Source organism: Artemia franciscana, chromosome 11, assembly GCF_032884065.1.
Source record: "Artemia franciscana chromosome 11, ASM3288406v1, whole genome shotgun sequence".
Classification (NCBI taxonomy): domain Eukaryota; kingdom Metazoa; phylum Arthropoda; class Branchiopoda; order Anostraca; family Artemiidae; genus Artemia; species Artemia franciscana.
In genome coordinates this window covers 9,680,114-9,695,486 of record NC_088873.1, presented here as the reverse complement: position 1 = coordinate 9,695,486, position 15,373 = coordinate 9,680,114, and the positions used below count along the sequence as shown (strand labels likewise).

Here is a 15,373-nt window from a genome sequence, read left to right as displayed (position 1 = left end):
AAATTTTCTCCATTTCCAGGTGGGGGAACATTGGAAAAAACACAGGCTTATTTTATTCAAAACGTCGAGAACTGTGCGGTAAATCATTAAAACAGCTCTAAGTCTCTGAAAACTGGATGGAAGGTACCAGTCTGAACCCCCTCTGTCCCTTACCTATGTGCGTACTTCAACTGCAATTTTTTTTATTATTTTGACTCTCCGAAAGATTCTGTGTATCTCAACCCACTATTTTAACCCTCGTCTTACTCTACCCCGTTCAACTTAACAGATGTTTAACTCAATCCTCTTGCAGCTCAACTCTCAGTCAACTCAACCCCTGGTTAACTCAACACTTTAAACTTCATTTAACATGACCTCATTTATCTCAACCCTCATGCAACCCTAACGCAATTCAATCCTAATTCACTTAGCTGGTTGTATGTTGGGGTAAATTTGCTGTGGTTGATTAGATCTAAAGAAAAAAATGGCAATAAAATAAAGCAGTACCCTTAGATTCTCTATTTTAAATTTTCCCAGATATCATGGGGGGTTTTCTGACAATGCACCCATCCCCATCTCCCTCTGATGGTTCCATGGTCCATGGATATGTATAAAAAAAACTAAAAGTAACTGCTAAACCATTTTAATAAAAGTAATGGAATTGTTAAATTATAATTGCGGCTTGTTTCTATTAATCACGTCACTATGTTTCCATCTATTGGCACCACATTTTTAAATCTTTTCAAGCAACATTTTTATCCAGCAATTATATTAAAATCTCTTGGTGAAATGCTTTTCAACGGGTCAAAATTCGAGAAACGCTGCTAACAAAGAATATATGACGCATCATGGATTGCAAAACAATGAAGAAATATGTTATCCAGGCTATATATGAGACCATACAGGGGTTGGGGGTGTATTTTCAGAAAAAAGTTTATGGTATGTGAAAAGAGCATAAAATAATGAATTTAATGGTACTACCAGGGGCGTATTAAAAGCTTTGACGCTTGTAGGCTCAAGCGTTTTGGTGAGAATTATTGGATTAATCCCAAAAATTCAGGGATAGTGGAAGTACTAAACAAAGCGTAACTGATGATCTAAAAATAATTAAAGAGAGGGGTGATACCAAACACTCAGCTGCCATTCTTGTGAGACATCTGACAGTTTGTAAGTGGCCACGGTATTCATGTGTTGTTTTAAAATACCTTTTTTGTGAATAGGCTGCGTGGTAGCGAAGTGCCACCTAGCACTTGGACGATAAATCATAGCAGTCGAGTTGGTCAAGAAAAAAATCATTCTGTGATAATTTATTGCAAACCTGGTGTCGTCTGCCACTAGGCCAGGCCTAGTGGGCCCATTGGTAAACCAAGGCCTTGGTACTACTTTTATTTATTTAGGTTGTTCCATTTAGATGTGGTCAGCCAAAGTAAATGTACAGAAAGTTGTCTAGTGGAATGTAGGTTTGGTTGAACGGGAGTTGAATTGAAAGAGGGATGGCTTAACGGGGCTGGGTTCTATGCGTACCTTCCCAAATATATATTATGAAGATGTATTGTTTATGTCATACTGACTTTTCAAACATGTTTTAGCCTCTGTGTGCTCCAGAACAGAATTATACAATATCATCCGTTGTCCAAGACAGGTTACATTGTTATTGCATTTCTAATTGCCAGGATCCTTTTGCCTTCCTGCCTGCAAATGTTGTGGAAAAAATATTGTCTTTCCTTGACTGCAAGTCTCTTGCAAGATCTCAGGGAGTTTGCAGGTAAGAAATAAATAATCAGGGCTGCCATCCGTAAGAAAAAATTACTAGATTTTAGTGATGTTTTAGTTGATTATTTCCTTCAATAATCTAGTGATTTGTGAGCTAATTTGGTGATTTTTTTTGTTTAGAAAATAATAAAAAAAATGACTAGAAATAGTTTTAAATCATTAGGGATGGTAACCCTGATCACAACTGTTAATACTAATTTAGCTAGCTGAAAAATAATTATTAATAAGCAGTAATTTGTTGATAAAAATTCCTATTAAATGGGCACGAAGTTTGAAAAGCGGACCTTCAAATATAGACAAAGGTGTTAAGGAATATTTCAAACTTCAAGACTAGCTTAAGAAAATAACAACATAAAATTTTGAAAAATTAAAGTCCTCCACAGATATTTAAGGTAGGTAATCGGATCAGATACGTTTCTTGACTACTAAGGTCTCTCTGACGACCCTGAGGTGTATTACTACAGCATGATTTGATCTCTGGATCCTGTATTACTCAACATATATTTATTGCTTTTTTTTTAATTTTAGGCTCATAATCTATGAATAATTTTCATTAATATTGATTCAAATTGTTGGAGAGCATTACTTACAATTCTTAAAAACCTTTTAATGTAAGCTTTCAGAAACAAAATTAGTAGTAAAATGGCATAAAGGGATTTATTTCATGATAGTATCTGCCTAATATATTTTTATCTACTGTTACACGTACTAATCACCAGGGTTGTCAAATCTTTTATACAGAATAAATGTTTAACCTTGATCCAGAAAATACTAATGAAATTGCGAGCATCTCCCAGGCATCAATACCTGATTTTCATTTAACAATTAGCGAAAGCTTAAAACCAAATTGTCCAAATCACAAATTGGATTCTCCGCAAAAATTATTTTAAAATAGAAAAATTCCAGAAGGTAGACATGATCTATTGATCTCTAGATATTAATACTAGCCATGCTGTGGGCAAAAAAAAATCCAATTGAAGAACGTATTTCTAAAGGTTAATAGATGCATATTAAACAATGCTGCAATGTAAACCACCGGTTATTTTTTACCATTTTTATTACTGCTGTCCATAATTGCAGCTTATTGTTTGTTAAAAGAAAATTCAATTTTTTTCAGTTAAAAAAAATCCTCCTCTTTTACCTATTTTAGGTCGTGGTGTGTATAATGCCTTTTGTAACATATTGTATGTCATATTTAAGTCTCAAACGTTAGAAAGTGCTGACTGTTAGGAAAAGAAAACCTAGAATTTCAAACCCAAATTTTTCTAATTTTAAGAAAAGTTGTTGGTTGTAACCACAAATAAACGATAGGAACGCAATTGAGCAGCATTCAAAAGTATGTAAAATTCGATCTTAAGGTTGGGTTAAAAAGGGACTTATTGCAGTTTATTACTTTTTGCCATTTTTATTACTGCTTCCCATTATTGCAGTTTACTATTTTGTTGCCATTTTTATTGCTGCTGTCCATTATTGTAGTTTATATGGCGTTTAGCTTTAAGCAGTACTTGGCCATTCTCGAAAACAGGTCATGAACGCCAAATGCGTTCTCATCGAAAGGAAGATGGGTCTGTCGACTAAAAGAGAGTAAATCTATTTCGCCTTGCTTTTTTATATTTATTTCAAAAGGCAATTAAAATATTAGTTCGTAGAGCCGAGCCTTTTTTATTTTATTTTTTTAAAGAGGAAATACAAGGATTAAATACTGTGCCATCTATTTCCAAGTGCGTAAATAATTGGCACTGTTTCTGTTTTTTTTAAGGAAATTAAATGAAAAAAAAAAATTATTTACTGCCTATAACGAGCAACATTAAAACTCAATACGAACAGAAATTAACCCGTATATGAAAGGGGCTGCTACTTCTTCAACACCTCGCTCTTTACGCTAAAGGTCGACTCTTTCTCACAGCTCTATTTTTTAAAACAATTAAAAACTTTAAAAACAATAAATTTACAGGCTCGTAAATTTGATAGGTACGGCTAAACCTGATGAAACATATATATTTAAAATCAGCATAAAAATGCAATTTTTTTGATATTACTATTGGTATCGAAATTCCGTTTTTTAGGGTTTCGATTACTATTGAGCCGGATTGCTCCTGTGTGAAAAGAGAGAGAGAGAAAAAAAAAAAAAGCGGATCAGAAACAGAACCATCAAAAACAGATGACCTGTTTCTCCTTTCTGATCTGTTTTTTGGAAAAACAGAAAATTGGAAACAAGAAAGGTTAAGAAAAATAAGAAAGGTTTAGAAAAACAGAAAGGTTCGACAAAAAGAGATAGACGTAAAGCAGAAACAGTGCTGATGCTTAGTCATGAATTATAGTTTTTGATTTCAAAGCCCTGTTTTATGATCGCCTTTGAATTTATTAAATAAAAAAAACAAGTTTTTTTATTTAATTTCTGAACGTTTTTGAATCAATGCATGTTTTGATTTTGGCTCTCCGCAGAGGAATAATTAAAACGAAATTTGCATTTTTTTTTGGCTAAAGGGCTTTCTCATAATTTTGATCGAATGATTTTGAGAAAAAAAAAGAGCGGGGGAGGAAGCCTAGTTGCCCTCCGATTTTTTGGTTAATTAAAAAGGCAACTAGAACTTTTAATTTTTTACGAATATTTTTATTAGTAAAAGATTTACGTAACTTATAAATTAACTTACGTAAGAACTTTTGTATTCTCATATTTTATTACATATATGAGGGGGTTCGCCCCCTTGTCAGATCCTCGCTCTTTACACTAAAGCTTAAATTTTGTCCCAATTCATTAAGAATGACCCCAGAATCTCAAAAGCCGTAGAATAAATAGTTGAAATTACTAAAAATACTTTAACGTAAAGAGCGAGGTATTAGGAGGAAGTGAGCCCCTCAAATGGGTAATAATTTCTGTTTGTTTTAAGTTTTAATGCTGTTCCTTACTTCCAGCTGAAAGAACTTTTTCATGTTTATTTTTTCATTGTGTTTTTAAATAATGCTAGTAAATTCTGCGCTAGCCTTCATGGAGATTTTCTTCCCTCATGACAAATTATTGATGGAAAGTTCCCCCAGCATATCCCCCTCTTCTCAACCCCTCCCCCAACCAAAAAAATCCTCCTGAAAACGCCTGTACACTTCCCAATAACCATTACTATTTGTAAGCATTGGTCAAAGTTTGTAACTTGTTGCCCCTCCCATGGGGACTGTGGGGGAGTAATTCGTCCCCAAAGACATAGTTATAAGGTTTTTCGACTACGCTGAATAAAATGGCTATCTCAGAATTTTGATCCGTTGATTTTGATAAAATAATTAGCGTGGGAGGGGGTCTAGGTGCCCTCCAATTTTTTTTGTCACTTAAAAAGGGCACTAGAACTTTTCATTTCCGTTAGAATGAGCCCTCTTGCATCATTCTAGGACAACTGGGTTGATACAATCACCCCTGGGAAAAAAAAAACAAAAAAAAACAAATAAACACGCATCCGTGAACTGCCTTCTGGCAAAAAATACAAAATTCCACATTTTTTTAGATAGGAGCTTGAAACTTCTACAGTAGGGTTCTCTGAAACGCTGAATCTGATGGTGTGATTTTCGTTAAGATTCTATAATTTCTAGGGGGCGTTTCCCCCTATTTTCTAAAATAACGCAAATTTTCTCAGGCTCGTAACTTTTGATGGGTAAGACTAAACTTGACGAAACTTATATATTTAAAATCAGCATTAAAATGAGATTCTTTTTATGTAGGTATTGGTATCAAAATTCCATTTTTAGAGTTTTGGTTACTATTGAGCCGGGTCGCTCCTTACTACAGTTCGTTACCACGAACTGTTTGATCAAGCTTGAGGTAAAAGTTTGGGCTTTATTTCTTGTTTTAGATACATCCTTTTAGGGTATTTTCTTATGAATGTCAATGTTTGTTTGTGCGGAAAAAATGTTTGTGTGTGTAAAACGGTTTGTATGTTCTGTATTTTGATATTTACATCTTGCTTTTAAATTAAACAAGCAATTACGTAACTAAATTAAATGAAGCTTTTGGTAAAAGTTTTCATTCATTATTAAGCAGAATCAATTCTAGGGAATTAAAACAGAAAACAAATTCCTAGGTGCTAGCCGAAACCTTGAAGTAATTTAAATTGAAGTAACTAAATTGTAAATTTAATTGAAGTAAATTTATGCGCAGTAATTTAAAATGTCAAGTGAAATGGCGCCTATTAATCAATTGAACAATGAAACAAACGTTCACAGACAATTTTTTTCAAGGGGGAGGGGGAGATCAAGGCTTCTAGAAGGTAGGCCAGCTCTTAAAAAAAGTGCATAAAACGTGGAAACAAATTGAAACAGACTGTGAAAATTTGGAGGAAGACGCTTGGCCGGAATGTCTTTCTACGTACTTCCCTATCCAAGTTCGAATCGACCACAAGTTGTCAATACAAGTGTCATATAGAATTATTCCCTTATAGGTATTTGTTGAGAGGTTTAAATTACAAAGAAATTGGAGGCGAGGATATTGTCACGTTCGTACTTTTGAAGGACACACTCAGGTCATTACATGCATTTAATTTGATGGATCTCGTACAAAACTATTCGATACGTCTTTTCTCCTTAACTGTCGCTCTTTTCCTTTTATATGTAGTCTTATTTAAAGTCATCTAGCTTATTAGTTCATTTAGCCTGAGTTGAGGAGACCAAAAATGTGTATATTAGTCCAATATCTTAAAGAATCAAATTAACCTGGTATTCTAAATAAAGAAAAAAAATTAAGCAAAGAATTCGCCAAAAAAATTATTGGGGGTGGGTGAAGTTTCAGATTTTCTTTTCAGAGAAGTATTATATCTTACCAAATATTAGAAAACTGTTGCACTTGTTGTGTTGAGGAAAGTGATATTTTTTCAAAATATTAAATAAAAATCAGTACTTATAGGTTGATGGAGGGGTCTTCTTAGGAACATAACACTAATTTAGGGTGTACTCTGGGAGTAAGCAAAATGATATATCTAAAATACTACAAATTGGAATCGATTTGATGACAGACTGGCTCTTTGGTAGATTTTGGGTTGGTTTTGACTGATTTTTCTTAATGCCAGAGAGTCAAGTAAGGGTATGCAATCAACGGAGTGTATATTTGTAACAATATCAACAAAAGAAGTAGTTCTTTCCTTTTTAATGTTTTTCTTCAAAAAAATTCATTTGGTTTATTGTATTACATTTTTTTTTCTTCCCTCTTATCTTGATAAATGCTTTTCAGTACTTAAGTTCTTGATTTAATAAATATCAATATTTTGAGGCCACGATTTTAATTTAGAAAGCTGTTTATCCTAAGTAGTAAGATATATATAATGAATGTAATTAGTTAATATAATTAATCAATATAAACAAATATATAATTAAGACAACTTTGTAAACCACATTGGCCTGTCACCACAAAAACAAAAGAGAAGCAGAGTCGTTTTTCTTGATTCTAATTGAGAACATCGTTAGCTGTTTGATTTTGGGTGAATGGCTGACCTTTTTTTATTTGGCTTTATTGTTTCATATTTTTTTTCTGTTATTTTATTCCTAGTTGATAGCTTTTTAATGCTTCAATTTTTTTTTTTGTTTCATTTTAACATCTACTTTATTTTTTTATTTTTTTATTCTCTTTTTTCTTGTTTAAATCGTTTCTATTGTGACTCAGAATATGTGAACAAGATTTTTTTTTGGGGAGAGGGGGACTTTTCATAATATTGCTAGAAAAACACCTGTCTTCTTGAAATATTCGTTTTTGTTCCTTCCAGTATTTTCCTTGACCTTATGAAACCTCATTTTCGCTTTTCTTCTCTCTTTTTTTATAATATAATATAATTTACGTATTGTAAAATTTATAATAAACTAATATTTGTAATGTTTTATATAATATAATAATATAATTAATATGAGTAATTTAATATTAGCAATAACATTTATAGTATAATTTGTGGCTCTGACGCCCAAAGGTTGTATGACATTTTCATATTCCCGAGATAATTGTTAAAAACCGAGAGGTATACTTTTCATAAAGAGACGATTAGCAGGGTAGTTTCACTTACGAGGATTAAAATGGGATTGGACATAGTGTTAGTATTACGCCTAAAAGACGTATCTGACATTTTCAAACTCCTGAAATAATTACCCAAAATTGTTTATTATGTTGTTCGAAAACGGAAGATGATGTGTGCGAAGTATGTCTAATTACATTTCAATCCTCATCGTCTACATTGTACTGCCGATTTTTCCTTTGAGAACAGCTTATTAAATAGTTCTCGGCAATTAATTCAGACGTGGGAAAATATCAGGTACGACCTCTAGGCATAACATGGTAAATATTACCATAGATACACTATTACAATAGATAAATATTTACTACGGGAAAGCCACATAATATAAGATAGTAATATTTTTTTTTCACATGAATGCACAATTCAAAACCTATTGCCCTACTGATTGCCTTGTTGAGAACAACTTAGATAATAGTTTTTAACAGTTATTTGAGAAGTTTGGAAATGTCGCATGTGATTTTCGGACGTGACATAGACGAAATGATAATTCGATATGGCTAATAAGATAAGCATAAAATGAGATAATGTACAATATTAATATGCAAAGATTTGTACAGTAAAAGTGAACATGCAACAAGGGTAACTCCCTCCCGGAAAGTTATGATGTTGGTAGACTTCAGGATGAAAATTTGAGGAAAGAATTCCAGGAACAGTTGAGCACTAAACTTGAGAGTTTAAAATTTGACAATATGAAAGATGGATGGAATAATTTTAGAAAAACAATTTGTAAAGTTGCTGATGGTGTCCATCAAAAATAATAAGGCCCCAGGTGTTGATAGTATGATTAATGAGTTTCTTAAATATGTTGCCTCTGAGGTTAGGAATAAGCTACTGAAGATTATGAACATGATTTTTGAAAAAGGGGAAGTACCCAATGATTTTAGGAAAACCTTAATTAAACCACTGTATAAGAAAGGTGACAAGAGTGAGTGTCGTAATTATCGAGGCATTAGTCTGGTCTCTGTAGGTAGCAAATTACTGAGTAATATGATACTTTTTAGACTGAGACATGCTGTAGACAAAGTTTTAAGGGAAGAACAATGCGGTTTTAGAAAAGGTAGAGGATGTGTCGACCATGTTTTCACTCTAAGTTAATAATTGAGAAGTCCCTTCGTTGTCAAACACCTTTGGTCGTCAGTTTTATCAATTATGAGCAAGCTTTCGATTCTGTTGATAGAACAGCGTTAACAAAGGTCTTGTCGTTATATGGTATACCTGAAAAATACATTAAAGTGATTTGCGCTATGTACGAGAATAATACTGGTGCCGTTAAGGTAGGAGATGAGGTTAGCAACTGGTTTTGTATTAAATCAGGAGTTAAGCAGGGTTATGTTCTATCCCCCTTTATATGGATCATTTTGATGGACTTCGTCTTAAGGAGCACAGGAAAGGCAATTGGAGACCATGGAATCAAATGGGGAGGAAGAACGCTCCTGGACTTAGATTATGCTGATGATTTAAGCATATTAGATGAAAGTGTGAGGAAAATGAATGAATTTTTAAAGGTTTTACGAGTTCAGGGTGCTAAAATAGGCTTGAAAAGTCACTAAGGCTAGGAATAAGTGAAGATGAACAGGTGACATTAGGTAACGAAAAGATTGATCAGGTTGGGAGCTTCAGTTACCTTGGTAGTATTATTAGTAAAGATGGTGGGAGCAGTGAAGATGTTAAAAGTAGAATAGCTAAGGCCCAGGGTGTTTTTTCACAGTTAAAAAAAGTTTGGAAGAATAGAAAGATAAGTCTACAAACCAGGATTAGAATATTGGAAGCTACAGTGATGACAGTGGTCAAATATGGCTCTGAAGCATGGGCACTCCGAAAAGCAGATGAAAATTTACTAGATGTTTTCCAGAGAAGTTGCCTACGGATTGTTCTGGGTACCCGGCTGACTGACCGTATTTCAAACAGTAGGTTGTACGAATAGTGTGGTTCAATCCCGCTTTCTGGGGCTATAATGAAAGAAAGGTTGAGATGGCTAGGCCACGTTCTACGGATGAAGGATGACAGATTACCGAAGATTGTCCTTTTGGCCAACCGTCTGGGGCTACACGGAAAGCAGGTCGTCCTTGTTTGGATTGGGAGGATGTCATAAATAAAGATTTAAAGGAAAGGGGAACTTCCTGGGAGGCTGTAAAGAGGGAGGCTTTAAATAGATTAGGTTGGAGGAGGAGCGTGCGTAGCTGTGTTGGCCTCAGGCGGCTTGGTGCTGCAGTGAGTTATTAGTAAATTAGTAATCACAGGGCAAAGCATCTTAAGTTGACGGAACAGTTGAAAGTCATGCCAGCTCTTGTATATGTTCACCTCAAGGGTTGCCTCTCCTCGAGGCCTTGTGACAGGCCGATTTGGCCACAGAAATCGTCAATTTATATGATTCTCTCCACGCGTTTCCTTTACATATTCGTTCTTGTAGGTGGAAAACAACACCGTCTATAAATATTCAATCAATAAAGTAAATTAAATAAAAAAACAAATTTTTTTAAATGAAAGTAAGGAGCGTCATTAAAACTTAAAACGAACAGAAATGACTCCGTATATGAAACGGGCTTTTCCTCCTCAACGCCTCCCTCTGTACACTAAAGATTGAGTCTTTCTCTTAGCTCTACTTTTTAAAAAAGGAAAAAAACTTTAGCGTAAAGAGCGGTTATGAATTGGTTATGAATAGAATCATATCATATTCTTGCGACTTTTATTGGATTAAATAAAAAAAACTGATTTTTTTAGCTGAAAGTAAGGAGCGACACTAAAACTTAAAACGAACAGAAATTACTCCGTATATGAAATGGGTTGTCCCTTCCGCAATCCCTCGCTCTTTACGCTAATGCTTTTAATTGTTTTAAAAAGTAGAATTGTGGCAAAGAGTCAAACTTAAGCGTAAAGAGCGAGGGATTGCGGAGGGGACAACCCATTACATATACGGAGTAATTTCTGTTCGTTTTAAGTTTTAATGTCGCTCCTTACTTTCAGCTAAAAAAATCAGTTTTTTTTATTTAATTTCTGAACGTTTTTGAATTAATGCATGTTTGGTTTTGGCTCTCCGCACATAAATTATTAAAATGAAATTTGTATATTAATTCTTTTTGGGCTAAATGGCTTTCTCTTAGTTTTGATCAGATGATTTTGAGAAATAAGGGGTGGAGAAGGAAGCATAGTTGCCCTCCAATTTTTCGGTTAATTAAAAAGGCTACTAGAACTTTTAATTTTTAACGAATGTTTTTATTAGTAAAAAATATACGTAACTTAAGAATTAACTTACGTAACAAACTTTCATAACCTTATATTTTTATTATGTATACGAGGGGGTTTGTACCCTCGTTAATACCTCGCTCTTTACACTAAATCTTAACTTTTCTCCCAATTCCTTAAGAATGAGCCCTGAATCAGAAAGGCCGTAGAATAAATAGTTGAAATTACTAAAAGTACTTTAGCATAAAGAGTAAGGTATTTATCTCCTCCTAAATACCTCGCTGTTTATGCTAAAGTATTTTTAGAACCCCTCATATGCGTAATAATCTCTGATCGTTTTAAGTTTCAATGCTACTTCTTTCTTTCATTTGAAAAAAAGTTTTCATGTTCATTTTTCAATATTTTCTTGTAGTAATGCTAGAGAATTCTGCGCCCTTTTCATTGAATTTTTCATCCCCCATGACAGATTCCTCCAAGGAAAGATCTTCCAACATAGCCCACTCTCCTCAGCCCCACCCCCAAACAAAATAAAATCCCCCTGAAAACGTCTGTACACTTCCCAATAACCATTACTATATGTAAACACTGGTCAAAGTTTGCAACTTGCAGCCCCTCCCCCAGGGAATCGTGGGGGAGTAAGACATCCTCAAAGACATAGTTATTATGTTTTTCGACTATGCTGAACAAAATGGCTATTTCAAAATTTTCGATCCGTTGACTTTGACAAAGAAATGAGCGTGGGAGGGGGCCTAGATGCCCTCCAATTTTTTTGGTCACTTAAAAAGGGCACTAGAACTTTTCATTTCCGTTAGAATGAGCCCTTTTGTGACATTCTAGGACCACATGGTCGATACGATGACCCCTGGGAAAAAAAAAAACAACAAAAAAACAAATAAACACGCACCCGTGATTTGTCTTCTGGCAAGAAATACAAAATTCCACATTTTTGAAGATAGGAGCTTGAAACTTCTACAGTAGGGTTCTCTCATACGCTGAATCTGATGGTGTCATTTTCGTTAAGATCCTATGAATTTTAGGGGGTGTTTCCCCCTATTTTCCTAAATAAGGCAAATTTTCTCAGGCTCGTAACTTCTTATGGGTAACTCTAAACTTGATGAAACCTATATATTTGAAACCAGCATTAAAATGCGATTCTTTTAATGTAGCTATTGATATCAAAATTCAATTTTTTAGAGTTTTGGTTACTATTGAGCCGGGTCGCTCCTTACTACAGTTCGTTACCACGAACTGTTTGACTTAGACTTTTCCCACGTATTGAGTCCAATCCAAGCTTCCAGGGTGATTTTCGTTAGTTCAAAAAATGTCTGAATGAGAAGGAGCTTGTAATCAGGGAAATTTAACAGAGTAGCAATTTAAGGTAGGCTAATGTAGCTACATAGATGTACTAAATTTAAAAAAAACTGTTTTTTCAACTGAAAGTAAGGAGCAACACTAAAACTTAAAATGGACAGATATTATTACTTATATGAGGGGAATCTCCCCCTCGTCAATACATCGCTCTTCATGATAAAGTTTTTTTTAGTACTTTTAAATTTATTTTAATTAAACAGCTTTTGTCATTCAGGTGTCATTCTTAAACAATTTGAACAAAATTTGAACTTTAGCGTAAAGAGTGAGGTATTGACGTGGGAGTAAATCCCCTCATATACGTAATAATTTCTATTCGTTTTAATGTTACTCCTTTCTTCTAGCTGAAAAAAAAACTTTCAGCTCAATCAGAAATTTAATTTCAGATTTTTTTTTTTTAATAATGCAGAGAAATCCACTCATGGGAAGTCCTTCATAGAATTTCTTCTATCCTCATGAAAGATTCCCCCATAGAAAAATCATCTTACAGTAACCCTCTCCCCCTGACACTCCCGCCCCTCTCCACCAGAAAAAATCCCCTCTGCAAAGGTCTGTATACTTCCCAATAGCCAATACTATTGGTAAACAATAGGCCAAGTTCATAACTTGCAGCCTTTTCCCCGGGGAAATTGGGGGAGTAAGTCGTCATCAAAGACACAGTTTTTAGATTTTTCCACTATGGTAAACAACATAGCTATCTCAAAATTTTGATCTGATGACTTTGAGAAAAAACTAGCATGGGAGGGGGTCTAGATGCCCTCTAGTTTTTTCGGTCACTTAAAAAGAGCACTAGAAGCTTTAATTTCGTTTGAACGGGCCTCTCGTAACATTCTAGAACCAATGAGTCAATACAATCACTTTTCTGGAAAAAAAAAACAAAAGAAATAAACACGCATCCGTGATATTGTTTTTCTGGCAAAAAACACAAAATTCCACATTTTTGCAGGTAGGAGCTTAAAATATCCACAGTATGTTTCTTTGATATGCAGAATCTGATGGTGCGATTTTTATTAAGATTCTATGACCTTTAGGTGGTGTTTTCCCCTCCACTACTAGGTGTTTGTTTTCCTCTCCACTACTAGAACGATTGAGGTGCCAGAAGCCTCAAATGATAGAATCTCGGGTCCATGCTTTCAGATTCTCCGTGAGAGGTCCTTCAAATCAACGGAGAGGGGAGAATTTACCACCTACCCTGCTTTAATTTAAGGAACATATTCGGATTAAGGTAATATGTATGCTTATGGGGTGACAGCTCCTTCTTATTGCTGAAATTATTCAGTGTAGTATGGCTGATTGCGTTCATATAAACTTTTGATTATATTCACCTGTGTGTACTTACTTCCATGCTTACTTGGATTCCATTAAAACAAAATCTGTCGCAATAGAAAATTAAAAGTGATAACCCGAAAATTATTTTTTGACATTCAGACATCTGTCCCAGAGAGAACTCTTTTTTTAATGTTAACAAGAAAAACAGAGGGTTGAAGGGGCGGTAACTCACCTATTTTTTTTTAAACAATCCCATTTTATTACATAGATCAAATGGACTTAAATAAGGCCTTCCATTGTTGAAGCATTATTATAAAATAGTTGAAATCATTGATGTATTACTAGGATATTAGTGCTGACAGAACTCAGGTCACACACTGTAGGTTCTGGCTAACGAACAAGAGAAAACAAGCTATTGCTGAACTTATTTTTCTTTGGTTAAAAAAAAAAAAAAAAAAAAAACTGTTGCTGAGTAACTATTCATGAGAGATTTTTAATTTTGAGGAAAGACATACACGGTGTTTTTGTAGACAAGGACTTAGTATTTTGGACAAAAGTCAAAGAGATGAGTCAGAAGAAAACTAACAGTTCTTGCCTGACTGTTATTTTAGATGTGATCCTTGATCATCGTAAATTAGTTGAAATATCTAGAAATTTTGACTGTTTTATCAATTGATTAAGCAGGGGCAGAAATCTGAATTGTTTTCTTTTCTTTCTTTATTCCAGAGGTTTTGACTATAATTGATACTTCCACGTGCAAATATGACTCAATAATAAGAATAAACAGTATAATGAACCGTACCTTAAAAGCTGTTTCTGATAAAGTACTTCAGCAAAACTTTAATTTTTGGGGAAAGCCAGACGACATGTTTTGTACAGAAATAAGAGATAAATTTAAACACAGGAAACATTGTCTTTGTGACTACTTATGTCAACCTTACAGGCGAGCCATTGTGAATTTGCTGGCCATTATGAATTTGCTGGCCATTGTGAATTAGCTGGCCATTGTGAACTAGGTGGAAGATTGTGTAACACTTTGATTGTATAACCACACAATAGAACAGTCCAAAATTAACGAGCTGTATGTAAGGAACGACTAAGTCCAATAGTATCCTAAACTCTAAAAAACGGAATTTTGCTAACAATTGATACATTAAAGAATTGGCTGAAATTTTTATCCTTTATTATGACAAATGGAGGGAAACACTCGTAAAAAGTCAAGCGATCAAAATAAGACTCTCACCATCACATCCAGGATATGTGACAACTCTACCGCAGAGATTTCAAATACCTACCAAAGAAAATGTGGAATTTTGTATTTTTTTTTTTAGAAGAAAGATCATAGATGCGTGTTTATTTGCTTGTTTTCCCCAGGAGTAATTGTATCAAATCAATGCTCCTAGTAGAAAAAGAAAGCAGAATTCGAACAAAAAATCAAAAGTTCTAATACCCTTTTTCCGTGACCTAAAAGATTGGAGAAAAAGAAGTTCCCTTCCACACCCCCTTTTCTCCAAAGACATAAGATCAATATTTTAATATCCATTTGATTGAGCATAGTAGAAATGCTAATAACTATGCCTTTGGTGAAAACAAGACCCCCCAGATCCCCTGGGAAAAGGATTGTAAGTTACGCAATTTGCCGACTTTTTTTATCAGAAGAAAGACCATAGATGTGTATTTATTTGCTTGTTTTCCCCAGGAATGATTGTATAAAATCAATGCTCATAGTAGAACAAGAAAGCAGAATTCGGATGGAAATAAAA

At 34.3% G+C, this 15,373-nt stretch overlaps 1 long non-coding RNA gene across 1 annotated transcript in view; it reads left to right on the top strand.

The window, feature by feature from the left end:
* The window catches only part of LOC136032782 (uncharacterized), a 33,587-nt gene extending 25,922 nt beyond the window's left edge, over window positions 1-7,665 (top strand). The window contains exons 2-3 of the long non-coding RNA XR_010618780.1: window positions 1,569-1,744; window positions 6,177-7,665. This is a non-coding gene — a long non-coding RNA (uncharacterized LOC136032782). The remainder of the gene's footprint in view (window positions 1-1,568; window positions 1,745-6,176) is intronic.
* Window positions 7,666-15,373: the final 7,708 nt, after the last annotated feature.